We start from the raw sequence: 19,633 nt of genomic DNA on the forward strand, positions 1-19,633 counted from the left end.
CTTCTCAAATTGTCTTCTTCAGAAGGAAGTTTATAGCTATAACTTAGCTTCCCCTCCCTCCTCCCACTCCTGGGTATGGAGCTGTGCACTTATCCTTTATTATTATTTGCAGCTGTTTACCTAATACATGCTTTATTTATTATTTGAAAAAGGTGGACAGAATTTGCTTAACTCTCCCTTTATTGAATCTGTACTAAGAGCATTAGTCTCCTGTTTAAAATTCAAGAAATGCTGGCTTGTATAGTGAAGAGTTGACCTTACATATATGTGACTCCAGGAAGCAATATAATTAACTCATAAATACTCCAAATAAAAATTAAATTATTGATTCTTGGAGACAAAGAATTCAGGTTTAAATAACTAATAGTCTCTTCAAATTTCCAAGGGACATGAGGTCCTAATGAGGGAACACATTTAATTGTCCTCTTCTATATGGGAAATTTGACTTCCTTTTTTAACTTGTCACTTTAGGAGGGAATTGTGAGAGAGAAAGGGAGCATCTCATTAAGCATCTATATCAACCCAAATAAACTGGAAACCATTATTGTTACAGATGTCATAGCTGGATAATCCTAACATCTAACTTGTTGTGGCCATTTATTGTTGTTTAACAAATTACCCCAAAGCTCAGTAGCAAAAGCCAACCATAGATTCTATGTGTCAGTAATTTGGAGAAGGCACAATGAGACCAGCTTGTCTTTGCTGCATAATGTCTGAGGTCTCAGCTGGAAGACTTGAAGGCTGGAATCTGGTATCCAAATGCTCTTTCACCCACTTGTTTGGTGGTAGGTGCTGTTTTCTGGCTGGCTCAGTTCCCAAGAGCTACCATCCAAGAAGAGAAGCCTTGTGGATGCATATCCTCTTGTTGACCTAGACTTGAAGTCATATGACATCGCATCCACTGCACTTTATTGGTCAGAGAGGGCACAAGCCTCACCTAGACTCAAGAGGATAAGAAACATAAATGACAACTCTTGATGGAGAAGTGCTAAAGCCAATTTGGAAAGAACCAAAAGGGATGGGGGTGATGTTGTGGCCACTTAGGAAAACACAATCTGCCACATAGTGCTATGAAAAATAGATTTGACATATACTATTTTTTGCTGAGCCTTTTAAAATCTCAGTTTGGAAAAAGTTTTATATCCAGGAATGGCAAAGCAATTCCTATTGCCCTGACCTTCCTACAGGTAACAGTTATAAAAGTTAAATAGTTAAAAGTAAAAAAAACACAACCATTTCAAGAAGGGAATGACACTGGTTGGCCCTTTGCCTGAGTGCAGACTCCTGTTATCACCATGCAGGATGACTGACACTCTGATAGAAATATGTGGTCTTACTGGCTTGAAAAACCAGAGGATAGAATTTGTATTGACCACAGCAGATAGAGTGGGGATTTCAACCCCAAAAGGAGGAGAGCTGGAGAGCTAAAGACCTACATTCTGCATATGAACCCTTTTCTGATCTCTGGCTCACCTCTGAACTATGCCTGTGGCTGCCAAGAAGCCCAGCTAAGGATAAAAAACCTAAACAAATATTTCAGCTTCCACCCTTTAAAGGAAAGACAAATTTGGGGGTTTTAGTCCAATTAAGCTATCTGCTAAAACAAATAAACCAACCAACAAACCATTATTATTATTTTAATTTTATTTTATTCTATTTTTTTTCTGAGAAAAGTAACAGAATCCAGAAAGTCCATAGGTTTGGGTTTCATACCTTTTGAAATGAAGACACATACCTCTGAAGTTCGGTCGATCTTCTTAGGGACAAATCTCAGTATGCTTCAGGAATCAGGTACGGAGAATGACTCAAGAGGAAATAGAATTGCAAAATTTGCTGATATATATTATCCATAATGTATGTGGAAGTGGATTCTAAGGAAGTTAGACCAAGGAGCATGGAAATAACACTAGAAAAGCTGGGCCAAATGCATTGATATGGGTGCAGTTACTGAACATTCTGGATTTAATGTGCTAACTCATGGAGTTGGTGGTGACTCTAACAAGTTATTTGGTTGGTTAACCAAACCTTGAAGTCAGTAATGGCCTATTTTAATGAGGCTGAGATCCAGTGCTTGTGTGACATGATGTGGAGAAAGAATTAAATGGCCCAGAATTCAATCTCTTCACTGGGGAATATATTGATGCATACACTGAGGGGACCACCTGCATCCTTGAAAAGGTCTGGGGTTGCTCTCCTTTGTAGCCAGATATGACTGTGGCTAACACCACCCTTTATATGAGTTCCCTGATTTTAACAGAGATGATGGGATGCCAGAGTATCAGAGACCAAGTATCAGAGACTTTGTCCTGACAAGGACAAAGTAGGCACATTTCCTAGAAAGGCCAGTAGGGACATAATAGTAATCTGAACACTTTGGTCCATAGGGACCACTGACTGTAGCTAATTGATCAACAGTGTCCCTAGGAATAAAATAGATGGGAAGTCTGTAAGAACACTGCTTGAAACTAAGCATGTTCATAGTCCCAGAGTATCTTGGGTTTATTGAAGGAAAAGGGAAGGTCAGGTATCCTTGAAGGGAAGGTCAAGTTCACCTGAGGAAGAACCCTGCAGTATTGTCATAAGTATATACTGTGAATCTATCTTCAAGCCTGCATAAATTTAGCAGAGTAAAAGTGTACTAGGGAAAAATACCCAGACCTTTGGGAATTATTAAATACTGCTTCTGGATTGTTGCTAATTCCGAAGACTCAAAATACCATGGTGGCTGTGGTCAGGTGATATACATGGATGTACCTCACAACACAGATGTGACTCACAGAGTACCCAGTTAGTTCATAGGCACACTGTGTTGTTTCTCTAGTATCTCGATGTATAATTGGATTAGAAATACTTGGCACCTGGAAGAATCCCCACACTTGCCTTGGGGCCATGGGGTAAGAGCCATTATGGTGGGAGGGGCAAATGGAAACTTCTGAATTTTTCTGCTCCTTACCAAGATAGTAAACCAGTAGCAATGCCACATCTCTAGGAGGATTTTCAGATATTAGTGACACTATCAAAGACTTAAAAAATGAGAGGTGGTGATATATATCATATTATATCATTCCTTAACTTGCCTGCTTGTCCTATGCAGAGGTTCAGTGGATTTTGGAGAATGGCTGTGGATCCTTGTAAACCTTACCAGGTGGAGATCTGCAGTATGTAGTATTTTTACTGAAGAAAATTAGCATATCTCCTGGCACTTGATATACAGTTATGACCTGGTCAAGACTTTTTTCTCTGTATCTTAAGGACCACCAGAAGCTGTTTGCTTTTACCTGGCAGAGACAACAATATACCATCACCAAGTTGCCTGCCTGTGTCAACCCTCCTGCTTTCTCTGCCACAGTAGGGTCTCCAGAGGCCATGACTGCACTGATATTTGACAAAATGTTATAATAATCCACTACATTGAGGACATTATGCTGACTGAATATAATATGCACAGAGTAGTGGGTATTTTTCATGCCTGAGTAAGACCTATGTGAACCAGAGGGTGGGAGATAAGCCCCACAGAATTTCAGAAGACTGCCATCTTAGTGAAGATTTAGAAACCCAATGGGCAGGAGTGTGTTGAGACATCTCCTCGAAGGTGGAGGACAAGTTGCTGTACCTTGCACTACCTATAAAGAAAAAAAGAAAAGGCATATTTGGTAAGCCTCTTTCTTTTTCAATTTAAATTTTAGATTTACAGAAAACATGAGCAGATAGAACAGAGGATTCCCCAATACTCCCTGCCCCTCCATCCCCACCTCTTGTTCTCCTTGTTATTAATGACTTGCATTAGTGTGGTACACTTGCTACAGTTAACGAACCAATCTCGATACATTATTATTAACTAACATCCATCATTTATTCAAATTTCCTTAGTATTAACCTAATGTCCTTTTTCTGTTTCAGGATCAGTATAACACATTACATTTCATTGTTATATCTCCTCAGGCTTCTCTTGATTGTGGTAGTTTCTCATATTTTCTTTGTTTCCAATGACTTTGGCAATTTTGTCGAGTACTGTTTAGATATTTTGCATTATATCCCTTAATTGGGATTTGTCCGGTAATTTTCTCATAATTAGACTGGGGCTATGGATTTTGCAGAGGAAAACCGCAGAGGTAAAATGCCATTCTTATCACATCATATCAAGGATCTACACTATCAACATGACTTATTGCTGTTGCTGTTGACCTTGATCACCTGGCTGAGTTATTGTTGTCAGATTTCTCCACTGTAAAGTTCCTCCTATTGCTTTCCTGCTTGTACTCCTCGAAATGAAGTTGCCGTGCACAGCATCCTTCTTGAGGATGAAATAGCTACATAAATTATTTGGAATCCTTCTACAGAGGAAATTTGTTTATTCTCCCCCACTGATTCTTTTTTTTTTTTTTTTTTTTGGCTGCGTTGGGTCTTCGTTGCTGTGCGCAGGATTTCTCTAGTTGCGGTGAGCGGGGGCTACTCTCCGTTGCAGTGGCTTCTCTTGTTGCGGAGCACAGGCTCCAGGTGCACGGGCTTCAGTAGTTGCGGCACGTGGGCTCAGTAGTTGTAGATCGTGGGCTCTAGAGCGCAGGCTCAGTAGTTGTTGCACACCGGTTTAGTTGTTCTGTGGCATGCGAGATCTTCCCAGACCGGGGCTCAAACCCGTGTCCCCTGCATTGGCAGGCAGATTCTTAACCACTGCGCCACCAGGGAAGTCCCTCCCCCACTGATTCTCAAATTGATTAATTAAATAATTTCACTGTGGACTTATAGCTATTTATTCTGTACTATGGGTTTTAAGCCAATTCTATTTCATTGATCTTGATGCTTAGATTTTTCCATTTTTGGCCCCTGGGAGTTCTTTCATTTGGGTCCTTTGTTCCTTTGACATTCCCTCATCATTGTGTTTTGTTTGTTTGTTTGAGTACAGTACTTCCTTACTTTCTGGCATTACAAGATGCTGTGGGTTTATTTTGTGTTTAATTTTGCTTAAATCAGTACTTTTGACAATGTGACTGTCTAATACCTATTAATATTTTAGTTAAAACATATAGTAAACAGTATGTGCTAAGTGCTTTGTTGCATGCTGGGTGTAATGCTATCTATTTTTATCTATAAGCAGGTAATAATCATCTTGATTATCACTCACATTTTTAAGCTCCTTTGCTTTTTACAAAGCTCCCCGCCACCATACATTAGCTCATTTTTAAACCTCACACAATTTTTCTATGATAGATATGGTAGGAATTAATTATGATATCTGTTTCACAGATGAAGAACCTGATCTAGACTTTTAATAGATATTTTTTAAAGGAGAAATGAAACTCTAGCTTATTTTAGTGAGTGCAGCCTCTTTTGAATGCATGCAGCCATTTGTTCAGATTCCCTCTTAATCAATTTTACAGAGTTTTCCTGATTAATGCAACATTGTGAGCACAATGAATTTACGTTTTGTTCTCTTACAGATTTATTCTTCATTCCCCTTCTCATTCTGAGCCATGAAAATAATAGAAAGATTTAGTTACATAAAGCCTTGGCTTATTTCAGTTTACTTTAGAATATGATGATGTAAATTGGAGAAAACTCTATGGAATATATTATGATTGCTCCCTTTTTAAGCATAAAATTTTCTAAGAAGTGAAATAAAATTCCAGTATCACAATAAGTAAAATATTTGATGTAAACTAAGAATGTCAATAAACTTGTGAGTTATGGCACCAAATATGTTTTGACAAACACAATTGTGTAGAGACTTTAAAGATTTTAGTACAGTTCTTGTCTTGTAAAATATGAATGCATCACTTTACGGTGAACTTATGATGTTGCAATGATCTCCTTTCAAATGTCTTACTTTGGAAGGAGCTTGACTTAACTTTTTGTCTCTCTTTATTTTTGGATATAGATCCTATAACTTCATGAATAACTCATATGTTTTCTTATAGGACTCTGTTTGATGGACTTGGAAATTACAGATCATGATCTTCCTTTTACTCAGAGGCAAACCCTTTCTTTACTCTGCACTGCACTCTAGTGTTTGCTTGTTGGCGTCCAGGGAGAGTGCTGAGGTGTGAGTTTTACTACAGTGACCTGTACTATGAATAGCTTCAGAGAAGCATTAGGGAATATTCTGGGAAGAGTGCATAGCTGAACTCTATAGGCTCTAGCTGAGCTGTCCCACTGAGCTATAGATAAAAGATGACCACATTTAGACACTTTAATTGAACTGCTTTTGGCTTTCTCCAGGTTTTATGAGAAAAGGGCCTTACAATACTCAGAAGTAAAACCTATGCTGTCACCATGTTCAGAATGCTGAAACTGAGTTTTATCTCAAGTGGAAATATTTTGAACTACATTTAAGGTTGGTTTGTTTGTCGCTTCAAATAGTTTTCCGGAACCACTATCTTTTGGAGACTCCATTCATTTTTCCTGCTAGTTTTTGACCTGATTTAAGGGGAATGGCAATATATGGAAATCTACCCTTCCATTATCACTGCTTATCTTTGGAGCATCATGGATATGTGCTAGGTGGTTCTTCATAGGGACACACTTGTTGGAATAAAGCTGAAACCTTATGCTAGAAACAATTTTCTATTGAAGAATCTGTGACATGTTTGTAGGAACAAACCTGGACAAACCATAAATGTGATAGGTAAAAAGCAGAGTCAGATTTGCAGGCCAGGTTTATCAACACAATGAACTGGGTGATTTCTTGACATATGACAAACTCATTTACTGTTTGTCCAGGAAACAATCTGACATTTTCCCAGGGATCTTACGTGCATTTTAAAAGATTTAAGTAATATATGGCCAGAGCATTCAGTGTCAGTAGTTGCAGAAGATTAATCAGTTTGGGAGGTAGCATCTAATCTATTCAAGGGATTTAATTCATCAAAATTTATTGATCTCCAACTATGTGCCATACGCCTTCCATGAGGTAGAGGATATGAATAATCTGTTTTCAAAGGACCCAGAGTCTTTTCATAAAAAATATTTAAATAATAATTCAAGGGAGATTATTAGTATAATAGTAATCAAAGTAAATCTAACAGAAGAGTGACTATTTCCAACTAGGAATCAAAATGGCTTCACGGAGGAGAGAAAGTGTTGTTTATAAAGTTCCAACTTTACGTAGTCCACATAACAATGGTATGATCCCCATTTTACATGAAAGAAAATGAACCTAGAAAAGTTAAGTACTTGCCTAGTATCATAAAATTAAGCCAGATATTTAAAAGGGAGTTGAGGCTAAATAACGAGTACAAACAGGTGCATTGTACTTTTCTCTCTGCCATGTGTGTTTAAAATTATACATAATTATACATATACATTGTTGGTAAGAATAATTCCAAAACCTCTTTCTCTTTTCAACTAACCATTATCAGGGTCCAAAAATAGAGATGGCAAACCAACCTATAAAATTGTTATTATTATATCCCTTTCACATATGAGAAAATGGGGGCTTAAAATGTGTTAAGTGACTTGCTTGGTATTAAGCAAACAAATGGATCCAGAATTTGTATGTGGGTCTTTTTTAACCTCTTTATTATGGATATATATATATATATATATATTTTTTTTTTTTTTTGCTTTGCTTTTTTTTTTTTTTTTTGTGGTACGCGGGCCTCTCACTGTTGTGGCCTCTCCCGTTGCGGAGCACAGGCTCCGGACGCGCAGGCTCAGCGGCCATGGCTCACGGGCCCAGCCGCTCCGCGGCATGTGGGATCTTCCCGGACCGGGGCACGAACCTGTGTCCCCTGCATCGGCAGGCGGACTCTCAACCACTGCGCCACCAGGGAAGCCCTGCTTTGCTTTTTTAAAAGGTTGTGTTATAAACACTTAACATGAGATCTGCCCTGTTAACAAATTTTTAAGTGCATAATAGAGTATTGTTAACTATGGGCACAAGGTTGTACAGCAGGTATCTAGAACTTTTATATCTTGCTTAACTGAAATTTTATGCCTGTTGATGATCAATTCCCCACTGCCCCCTCTCTGCAGTCCCTGGTCACCACCATTCCACTCTGATTCCAGGAATTTGACAATTTTAGACACCTCATATGAGGGGGATCATGCATGTCCTTCTGTGACTAGCTTGTTTCAATTAGCATGATGTCATCCAGTTTCATCCATATTGCTGCATATAGCAGGATTTCCTTCTCCTTTAAGGTTGAATAATATCCCATTGTATGTATATGCCACATTTTCTTTATCCGTTTATCCATAGATAGACCTTTAGGTTATTTCCACATTTTGGCTATTATGAATAATGCTGCAATGAACATGGGAGCGCATATATATCTTTGAGCTCTTGATTTTAATTATTTTGGTTAAATCCCAGAAATGGGATTGCTGGATCATATGGTAGTTCTATTTTTAAATTTTTTTGAGGAAACTTCATACTATTTTCCATAGCAGCTGCATCATTTTACATTCCCACCAGTTGTGTATTGTGGGTAATTTTAAGCACTCATTGTAGACAGAAAAGTACAGTGCATCTGCATGTACCCATTATTTAGCCCCAACACTCGTTAGCTCACAGCCACACTTGCATTTAATCAAACTTCCTTTACACCTCTGCCTACCGAATTGTTTTGAAGCAAATCCCGTACATAATATTTGAGTATGTGTCTCTGAAAGAAAAAAACTCTTGTTAATGAACCCAGTCATGGTGCCATTTTCATACATAAAAAAACCTAGTTATGTCTTACATCATCAAATATCTAGTCAGTATTTTCTCATACATGTTTTATTTCATTTTTGTTTGTTTATAGACATTATGTTGCTGGTTTGTTCTAATTGGGATTCCAACAGGGTGCACCACTGCATTCTGTTAGTATGTCTCATGGATATTTTAATTTCATAGGCTACCTTAACTTATATTAAAAAAATTTTGAAATTGATCTGTTGAAAAAATTGAGTAATTTGTCTTTTGACCTTTCCTGCTTTCTGGATATCGCTGATTGTACTCTCATTTTTTAAAGAAAACCTCTTCCTCTAGTCCCCGTGTATTTCCTGTACTGGTGGTTAGATCAAGAGGCTGGATCCATATTTAGGTTACATTTTTGGCAAGACTACTTCATAAATGGTGTTCTAAACTTCCATCGAGAGGCATAATGTCCAGTTATCTACTGCTGTGGCATTAGGTGCCGCTGAGGATCATTTCCCAGGTCCAGAGTTTACTTTGGGGTTTGCAAAATGGTAATATTCCAATTATGTAATTACATCTTTATATGTTAGTTGGAATACTTCCATAGAATTTTTTCTCATCAACTTTTGAATACCCTGAAGTATAGTTTTTACTATAAAAGCAAGTAATCTGTATGATTCTTTCCCTTTATTTATCAGTTTTTAGAACAAGGAGTTGGTTTCCTAGCATCCTCCAAAGGTGATCTTTTTTTAAAACATGATCATTGGAATTCCTGGATTTTTTACGTATTTTATTGATTTCAACCCACTGGTGTTTTTACTCTTATTGGTGCTGAGGATGACTCATCTTTGTGCAGTGGGAGCCACTTTAAGATGTTTCATGAGTCCTTTTGACAGTATTCCAGTAATTTTTGATAACTTCCTTGCTTTCTGGAATGACAAAATACTAAGATTCATCTTGTAAATTGCCTGCCCCTAACTTTTTTTGGTTTTGTTTTGTTTTGTTTTGTTTTGTTTTTGCATTACGCGGGCCTCTCACTAGTGTGGCCTCTCCCGTTGCGGGGCACAGGCTCCGGACGCGCAGGCTCAGCGGCCATGGCTCACGGGCCCAGCCGCTCCGCGGCATGTGGGATCTTCCCGTACGGGGGAATGAACCCGTGTCCCCTGAATTGGCAGGCGGACTCCCAACCACTGCGCCACCAGGGAAGCCCTGCTCCTAACTTTTATATCTGTCTCCTTTACATGTTACCTCTCATCACATATAAGTAATAATTTTATTTAAATATAGCTTAATCTCCCATTGTATATGCATATATACACACACACATATACACACACAGACTCCCTTTTTCAGATAAATGGTAATATGATATATAGTATACATGTTGCTTATACTACTTGTTGTTTTCATTTAACAATATATCCTGGAGATCACATATTAGAAAGCCCTCTTTTTTTTTTTTTTTAACCAGCTGTATGGTGCTCCATAGTAAGTATCTCAAAGTTAATTCAATTCATCATGTATTAATGGACATTTAGGTTGTTTCTGCTTTTTACCTTTTTAAATCATGCAGTAAATATCCATGTGTATACATATTTTCATGTTTATCTTTTAGATAGATTCCAAAGAAGGGCAAAACATAAAAACATATGTAAAATCATTAAATAATGCCAAATTGCCCTCCATTGGGTTCATAACATTTTGCATTCTTTTTAGAAACACATATGTGCCTGTTTCCTCTTAGTCTTACCAACTAAATGTGTGATCACACTCTTGATTTTTTGTCAGTGTGATAAATAAGATATATCTGTGTAATATTAATTTGTATTTCTCTTATTATGAACTATTTTTTAAATTATGAGACACATAGAGTCCTAAACGTATGAGAAACTGCATTGCCTGTATTGCCTTTTCTACTCACATCTCTAGCCTATTTTTCTTTTTTTTTTTAACATCTTTATTGGAGTATAATTGCTTTACAATTGTGTGTTAGTTTCTGCTTTATAACAAAGTGAATCAGCTATACATATACATATATCCCCATATCTTCCCCTTCTTGCATCTCCCTCCCTATCCCACCCGTCTAGGTGGTCACAAAGCACTGAGCTGATCTCCCTGTGCTACGCGGCTGCTTCCCACTAGCTATCTGTTTTACATTTGGTAGTGTATATATGTCCATGCCACTCTCTCACTTTGTCCCAGCTTACCCTTCCCCCTCCCCATATCCTCAAGTCCATTCTCTACATCTGCATCTTTATTCCTGTCCTGCCTCTAGGTTCTTCAGAACCTTTTTTTTTTAGATTCCATATATACGTGTTAGCGTACGGTATTTGTTTTTCTCTTTCTGACTTCACTCTGTATGACAGACTCTAGGTCCATCCACCTCACTACAGATAACTCAATTTCAATTTCATTTTTTTTATGGCTGAGTAATATCCCATTGTATATATGTGCCACATCTTCTTTATCCATTCATCTGTCAATGGATACTTAGGTTGCTTCCATGTCCTGTCTGGCCTGTTTTATAAATAGCATTGTTGTTATTTTAATTTTGCTTATGAAGTTGTATTTGCCATGCTTTTTTTTCTTTGGCTGTGCCACCATGCAGCATGTGGGATCTTAGTTCCTCTACCAGGGGTCAAACCCTTGCCCCTACAGTGGAAGTGCAGAGTCCTAACCACTGGACCACCAGGGAAGTCCCTGCCATGCATGTTTAATCTTTATGTAGTCAAATTTACTAATGATTTTCCCTACTGCTTCAATATTTTGAGCGGGAAGAGAATTTTCCTTGCCTCTCAGTTATAAGTATATTCAGAAACGTTTGTACTTGTGTAATTTCATTTTTTATATTTAAATTTCTAATTCCTTTAGAATTTTCACTGATTTCTGGTGTCAGAAATGAATTCAATTTCTATTATTTTCATGTACTTATCCAGTTATCCCAGCACCATTTATTAAAGTGCCCATATTTCCCACTTGATTTGTGACTTCACCTTTGTTGAATATTACCAGCAATTACATATATTTCTGGATTCTCTATTCTTTCTTATTGACCTGCCTGGCTACTCATATGCCAACATCACACTGTGTTGATTATAGAGACCTTAGGATATGCTTATATATCTAATTGGGCCAGCAATCCCCTTGCCTCACTGTTGCTCTTCTTTTTCAAGTGAATGTAGGTCTTTGAACACCAAATTCAATTCCTTCAGTAAGATGTCACAAAAACAGAATGTTTAGACTCTTTTAAATAGCAAAATAAGAAAGTAAACCTGTGAAGGAATTTGATGGCAAAAATGGGTCAAGAATAATTTTGTTTTTGGTATTTGTTTTAATTAAAAGACTAAGAAGAACCAAGCCTACTGAGTCCACCTAGCTTTTTTTGTCTTCTATAGATCCCCTTAGAGAAGTGATGCATTATCCTGATTTAGCAATCAAAATTTCCATCGTGTAGATCCCTTGATTAGGTCTGATTGTGTTTGAAAACACTAGAAGAATTAAGATTTATTAGTGGTAACACCCTTCTGACACCTGTCAGTAAAGCCCTGGATATCCGTGTAAGATCCAAAGCATGGTGATGTGGTTGCTATGTTGGAATATATTGGAGAGTGTGTGTATGTGTGTGTGTGTGTGTGTGTGTGTGTGTGTGTGTGTGTGTACACATTCTTCACCACTATTCACTAGAATACAATGAGGTTTAATGTTCATGTTGTCAGTCTCAAAAATTCAAAGATATTTCTTAACATGGTAATCTGAGGGGAGAAAACAATAATTATAATGTGTGGAGATCCTAACGTCTGACAGTTGTAGCTGCAAAGAATTTTACTAAGGAACTATTTGAGCAAAATGTTGGGTTTTCAGGTTGAGCATTTTTGTCATAAGTGATCCTGTTTTTAAAAGCTTGATTGTGGGTGGCGGGTGGCCGTTGGGCTCAGTCAGAGGATGGCCGCGGCCATGGCGGGTGGATCCCTGGGCCAGTCCCCTGGCCCTGCTGTCTGGGCCGCATCGCAGCCACTGCGGAGGTGAGGGGACTCACGGCGCCGCCAGGCCGTGCTCTTCTTCCTCAACAACATCTCCCTGGATGGGCTGCCCTCGAGTTTCTGGAAGACACGGTGGGATGTGCCTCCCTTCAAAGAACCAAACATACATCTGGATCCCCAAGACACAAAGGCCCGAAGAAGACTCACTTCATCAATAATATGAGGCAGTACGACTCCAGGAACAGCAGGATCATGCTCATCTGAGCCAAGCAGTCCGTGTGTGCGGCCTTCTCTGTCTTGCCCTGTGGAGAAGGCCTGTGCGTCAGTGACCTGAGGGTAGACAGCCAGAAGCAGAGGCATCCATCCGGTGACATTTCCATATCTTCTGAGATGGTCTTCCAGTTGGAAGACGTTGAGCTGGGGGCGGATGGAAAGGTTGTGTCTTACCAAGATCCTGTACCCCACCAACACCCTGGTCACACTCAAGCTGGCCCACTGCCTCAGCCACGACTCAGAGTGCCCTGTGCTCTGCTGGGGTCCAGATGCAAACCTGTCCTGCCCAGGGTGGTGCTAGCTGGCTCAGAACTAGGGGCCGATGCAGGGGATTCCCTGTAGTACAATCCCAACCTCCTGGCTGACCCTCAGTGACCCTGCGGCAAGCACAAGTACATCCTCATCTTCGCATCCTACATGACCACAGTGATAGAGTATGTGAAGCTCTCCCACCTCAAGAAGGACATGAAGGAGACCTTCTGGGAGAAGTTCCCGCACATCAAGCTGATGCTGAGCAAGATTAGGAGTTGAAAATGAGAGAGGCAGAACTTGTCCCAGGAGGGTGTTTTGGAGCCTGTGACAGTGCCGATGGCCTATGTGTACTTTGAGAAGCTGGTCCTGCAGGGCAAACACAACAAGCAGAACTACAAGCTGCTGAAGAAACAGCAGATGAAGGAGCAAGGTAAAAGCCCACCAGACCAAATAAATGAAGAGGAAATAGGCAGTCTACCTGAAAAAGAATGATAGAAAAGATGATCCAAAATAATCTTGGATATAGAATAGAGAAAATACAAGAAATGTTTAAAAAGGACCTAGAAGAACTAAAGAGCAAACAAACAATGATGAACAACACAACAAATGAAATTAAAAATTCTCTAGAAGGAATAAATAGCAGAATAACTGAGGCAGAAGAACGGGTAAGTGACCTGGAAGATAAATAGTGGAAATAATTACCACAGAGCAGAATAAAGAAAAAAGAATGAAAGTAGTTGAGGGCAGTCTCAGAGACCTCTGGGACAACATTAAATGCACCAACATTCGAATTATAGGGGTCCCAGAAGAAGAAGAGAAAAAGAAAGGGATGGAGAAAATATTTGAAGAGATTATAGTTGAAAACTTCCCTAATATGAGAAAGGAAATAGTTAATCAACTCCATGAAGCACAGAGAGTCCCATACAAGATAAATCCAAGGAGAAACATGCCAAGACACATATTAATCAAACTATCAAAAATTAAATACAAAGAAAAAATATTAAAAGCTGCAAGGGAAAAACAACAAATAACATACAAGGGAATCCCCATAAGGTTAACAGCTGATCTTTCAGCAGAAACTCTGCAAGCCAGAAGGGAGTGGCAGGACATATTTAAAGTGATGAAGGGGAAAAACCTAAAACCAAGATTACTCTACCCAGCAAGGATCTCATTCAGATTTGACAGAGAAATTAAAACTTTACAGACAAGCAAAAGCTAAGACAATTCAGCACCACCAAACCAGCTTTACAACAAGTGCTAAAGGAACTTCTCTAAGTAGGAAAAACACAAGAGAAGGAAAAGACCTACAAAACCAAACCCAAAACAATTAAGAAAATGGTAAAAGGAACATATCGATATCGATATGTTCGATATCGATAACTACCTTAAATGTAAATGTAAATGGATTAAATGCTATCGATAACTACCTTAAATGTAAATGGATTAAATGCTATCAATAACTACCTTAAATATAAATGGATTAAGCGCTCCAACCAAAAGACATAGACTGGCTAAATGGATACAAAAACAAGACCTGTATATATGCTGTCTACAAGAGACCCACTTCAGACCTATGTACATATACAGACTGAAAGTGATGGGATAGAAAAATATATTCCATGCAAATGGATATCAGAAGAAAGCTGGAGTAGCAATTCTCATATCAAACAAAATAGACTTTAAAATAAAGACTATTATAAGAGACAGAGAAGTACACTACATAATGATCAAGGGATCAATCTAAGAAGAAGATATAACAATTGTAAATATTTATGCACTCAATATAGGAGCACCTCAATACATAACACAAATGTTAACACTTATAAAAGGGGAAATTCACAGTAACACAATCATAGTAGAGGACTTTAAACCCCATTTGCACCAATAGATAGATCATCCAAAATGAAAACAAACAAAGAAACACAAGCTTTAAATGCTACATTAAACAAGATGGACTTAATTGTTATTTATAGGACATTCCATCCCAAAACAACAGAATACACTTTCTTCTCAAGTGCTCATGGAACATTCTCCAGGATAGATCATATCTTGGGTCACAAATCAAGCCTGAAGAAATTTAAGAAAATTGAAATTGTATCAAGTATCTTTTCTGACAACAGTGCTATGAGACTAGATATCAATTGGAGGAAAAAATCTGTAAAAAATACAAACACATGGAGGCTAAACAATACACTACTTAATAATGAAGTGATCACTGAAGAAATCAAAGAGAAAATCAAAAAATACCTAGAAACAAATGACAATGAAAACACGATGACCCAAAACCTATTGCATGCAGCAAAAGCAGTTCTAAGAGGGAAGTTTATAGCAATACGATCCTACCTCAAGAAACAAGAAACCTCTCAAATAAACAACCTAACCTTACATCTAAAGCAATTAGAGAAAGAAGAACAAAAAAACCCCAAAGTTAGCAGAAGGAAAGAAATCATAGAGATCAGATCAGAAATAAATGAAAAAGAAATGAAGGAAACAAAAGCAAAGATCAATAAGACTAATAGCTGGTTCTTTGAGAAGATAAACAAAATTGATAAACCACTAGCCAGACTCATTAAGAAAAAAAGGGAGAAGATGCAAATCAAGAGAATTAGAAATTGAAAAGGAGAAGTAACAGCTGATACTGCAGAAATACAAAGGATCATGAGAGATTACTAGAAGAAACTCTATGCCAATAAAATGGACAACCTGGAAGAAATGGACAAATTCTTAGAAAAGCACAACCTTCTGAGACTGAACAGGGTAAAAATAGAAAATATATACAGACCAATCACAAGCACTGAAATTGAAACTGTGATTAAAAATCTTCCAACAAACAAAAGCCCAGGACCAGATGGGTCACAGGTGAATTCTATCAAATATTTAGAGAAGAGTTAACACCTATCCTTCTCAAACTCTTCCAAAATATAGCAGAGGGAGGAACACTCCAAAACTCATTCTACGAGGCCACCATCACCCTGATACCAAAACCAGACAAAGATGTCACAAAGAAAGAAAACTACAGGTCAATATCACTGATGAACATAGATGCAAAAATCCTCAACAAGATACTAACAAACAGAATCCAACAGCACATTAAAAGGTTCATACACCATGATCAGTGGGGTTTATCCCAGGAATGCAAGGATTCTTTAATATATGCAAATCAATCAATGTGATAAACCATATTAACAAACTGAAGGATAAAAACCATATGATCATCTCAATAGATGCAGAAAAAGCTTTCAATAAAATTCAACACCTATTTACGATAAAAACTCTCCAGAAAGTAGGCATAGAGGGAACTTACCTCAACATAATAAAGGCCATATATGACAAACCCACAGCCAACATTGTTCTCAATGGTGAAAGACTGAAACCATTTCCTCTAAGATCAGGTAGAAGACAAGGTTGTCCATTCTCACCATTGTTATTCAACATAGTTTTGGAAGTTTTAGCCACATCAACCAGAGAAGAAAAAGAAATAAAAGGAATCCAACTCGGAAAAGAAGAAGTAAATCTGTCACTGTTTGCAGATGACATGATACTATACATAGAGAATCCTAAAGATGCTCCCAGAAAACTACTAGAGCTAATCAATGAATTTGGTAAAGTAGCAGGATACAAAATTGATGCATAGAAATCTCTTGCATTCCTATACACTAAAGATAAGAAATCTGGAATAGAAATTAAAGAACCACTCCCATTTACCATTGCAAAAAAAAGAATAAAATACCTAGGAATAAACCTACCTAAGGAGACAAAAGACGTGTATGAAGAAAACTATAAGACACTGTTGAAAGTAATTAAAGATGATACAAACAGATGGAGAGATATACCATGTTCTTGGTTTGGAAGAATCAACATTGTGAAAATGACTCTACTACCGAAAGCAATCTACAGATTCAATGCAATCCCTATCAAGCTACCACTGGCATTTTTCACAGAACTAGAACAAAAAATTTCACAATTTGTATGGAAACACAAAAGACCCTGAATAGCCAAAGCAATCTTGAGAAAGAAAAACGGAGCTGGATGAATCAGGCTTCCGGACTTCAGACACTACAAAGCTACAGTAATCAAGACAGTATGGTACTGGCACAAAAACAGAAATATAGATCAATGGATAGAAAGCCCAGAAATAAACCCACACACATATGGTAACCTTAACTTTGATAAAGGGGGCAAGAATATACAATCGAGAAAAGGCAGCCTCTTCAATAAGTGGTGCTGGGAAATGTAAAAACATGAAATTAGAACACTCCCTAACATCATACACAAAAATAAACTCAAAATGGATTGAAGACCTAAATGTAACACCAGACACTATAAAACTCTTAGAGGAAAACATAGGCAGAACATTCTATGACATAAATCACAGCAAGATCCTTTTTGACCCACCTCCTAGAGAAGTGGAAATAAAAACAAAAATAAACAAATGGGACCTAAGGAAACTTAAATGCTTTTGCATAGCAAAGGAAACCATAAACAAGACCAAAAGACAACCTTCAGAATGGGAGAAAATATTTGCAAATGAAGCAACTGACAAAGGATTAATCTCCAAAATACACAAGCAGCCCTTGCAGCTCCATATCAAAAAAACAAACAACCCAATCCAAAAATGGGCAGAAGACCTAAATTGACATTTCTCCAAGGAAGATATACAGATTGCCAACAAACACATGAAAGGATGCTCAACATCACTAATCATTAGAGAAATGCAAATCAAAACTACAATGAGGTATCACCTCACACCATTCAAAAGGGGCATCACCAGAAAATCTACAAACAATGAATGGAGGAGAGGGTGAAGAGTAAAGGGAGCCCTCTTGCACTGTTGGTGGGAATGTAAATTGATACAGCCACTAAAGAGAACAGTATGAAGGTTCCTCAGAAAACTAAAAATAGAACTACCATACAACCCAGCAATCCCCTACTGGGCATATACCCTGAGAAAACCATAATTCAAAAAGAGTCATTTAACACAATGTTCATTGCAGCACTATTTACAATAACCAGGACATGGAAGCAACCTAAGTGTCCATTGACAGATGAATGGATAAAGAAGATGTGGCACATATATACAATGGAATATTACTCAGTCATAAAAAGAAACGAAATTGCATTATTTGTAGTAAGGTGGATGGACCTAGAGTCTGTCATACAGAGTGAAGTAAGTCAGAAAGAGAAAAACAAATACCATACACTAACACATATATCTGGAATCTAAAAAAAAAAAAAAAAAGGTTCTGAAGAACCTAGGGGCAGGACAGGAATAAAGATGCAGATGTAGAAAATGAATGGGCTTGAGGACACGAGGAGGGGGAAGGGTAAGCTGGGATGAAGTGAGAGAGTGGCATGGACATATATACACTACCATGAGTAAAATAGATAGCTAGTGGGAAGCAGCCGCATAGCACAGGGAGTTCAGCTCGGTGCTTTGTGACCACCTAGAGGAGTGGGATAGGGAGGGTGGGAGGGAGGGAGACACAAGAGGAAAGAGATATGGGAATATATGTATATGTATAACTGATTCACTTTGTTATAAAGCAGAAACTAACACACCATTGTAAAGCAATTATACTACAATAAAGATGTAAAAAATAAAAGCTTGATTATACTTGAGTACAGTATCTGTCTGATATCTGAATTATTTTTGTGATGAGTGAGAGGAAGCATCCTTGCAGGTTAAAAAAACAATGACTAAAACAGTTGATGAGAAAAAAAGTAACACATCTCCTGTTATTTTGGAATCGAATATTGAAGCAGAGAAGTGTTCTCATAATTTTGGCATTTCACCACTTTATGATACTAAAAACTGAATATTAAGTACACTTATCACATACCAAGCACTGCATAGGTCATTATGGATATATGTCGAAGTAAGTTAGGGAGACAGAGACAGGTAATGAACAAGACTATAGAGAGGTGATGCTGTGGAAATGCAGTATAGGCAGACACTAACTGTGCTTGGTGATATAGGGAGGACACCAAAGTAGATACGAATGTCCAACTTGAAACTTCTGAAGCATTTACTTTTGAAATTTCTTACATTTAAGGGGCCTTACTAATTTAATCATCTGGTGCTGTTCTAGCATGACTTTTATTTTTTTTAATCGTGAGATTATTTCCTCTTTTCTCAAAATGATGATCAGGTCTCTTTTTTAAGCCAATTATTGTAACACCAACAGGTCAGATGTTTTTTTTCAAAAAGGAATTCATCTACCCCTACCCGATCTGCTCCCTTCCCTCTATTTCCTGTTTCAGTTAACAGAGTCACCATTTATGATGTAGTCTAAACAGACACCTCAGATTGAACCCATAGCTAATACTCCTCCAACTCCTATATTCAAAAGTCTTGAAGTCTTGATAATTCTCTGTGAAATATTTGTTGAGTATGTCCCCTGCTTTCAACTCCAATAACAACTGTTTTTGTATTTCTTCTGTATTCTTGCAATCCATTGAACTGGTCACCCTAATATTGTTGCTGCCATAAATACCTGTCAAAATTGAG

At 37.9% G+C, this 19,633-nt stretch overlaps 1 pseudogene; it reads left to right on the plus strand.

Moving 5' to 3' along the window:
- Positions 1-4,084: 4,084 nt before the first annotated feature.
- On the plus strand, positions 4,085-19,418 carry LOC113611170 (CDK5 and ABL1 enzyme substrate 2-like; annotated as a pseudogene).
- Positions 19,419-19,633: the final 215 nt, after the last annotated feature.

Source organism: Aethalodelphis obliquidens, unplaced genomic scaffold (genome assembly GCF_003676395.1).
Source record: "Aethalodelphis obliquidens isolate GAN/ISIS:26980383/991018 unplaced genomic scaffold, ASM367639v1 scaffold68, whole genome shotgun sequence".
Taxonomy (NCBI): Eukaryota; Metazoa; Chordata; class Mammalia; order Artiodactyla; family Delphinidae; genus Aethalodelphis; species Aethalodelphis obliquidens.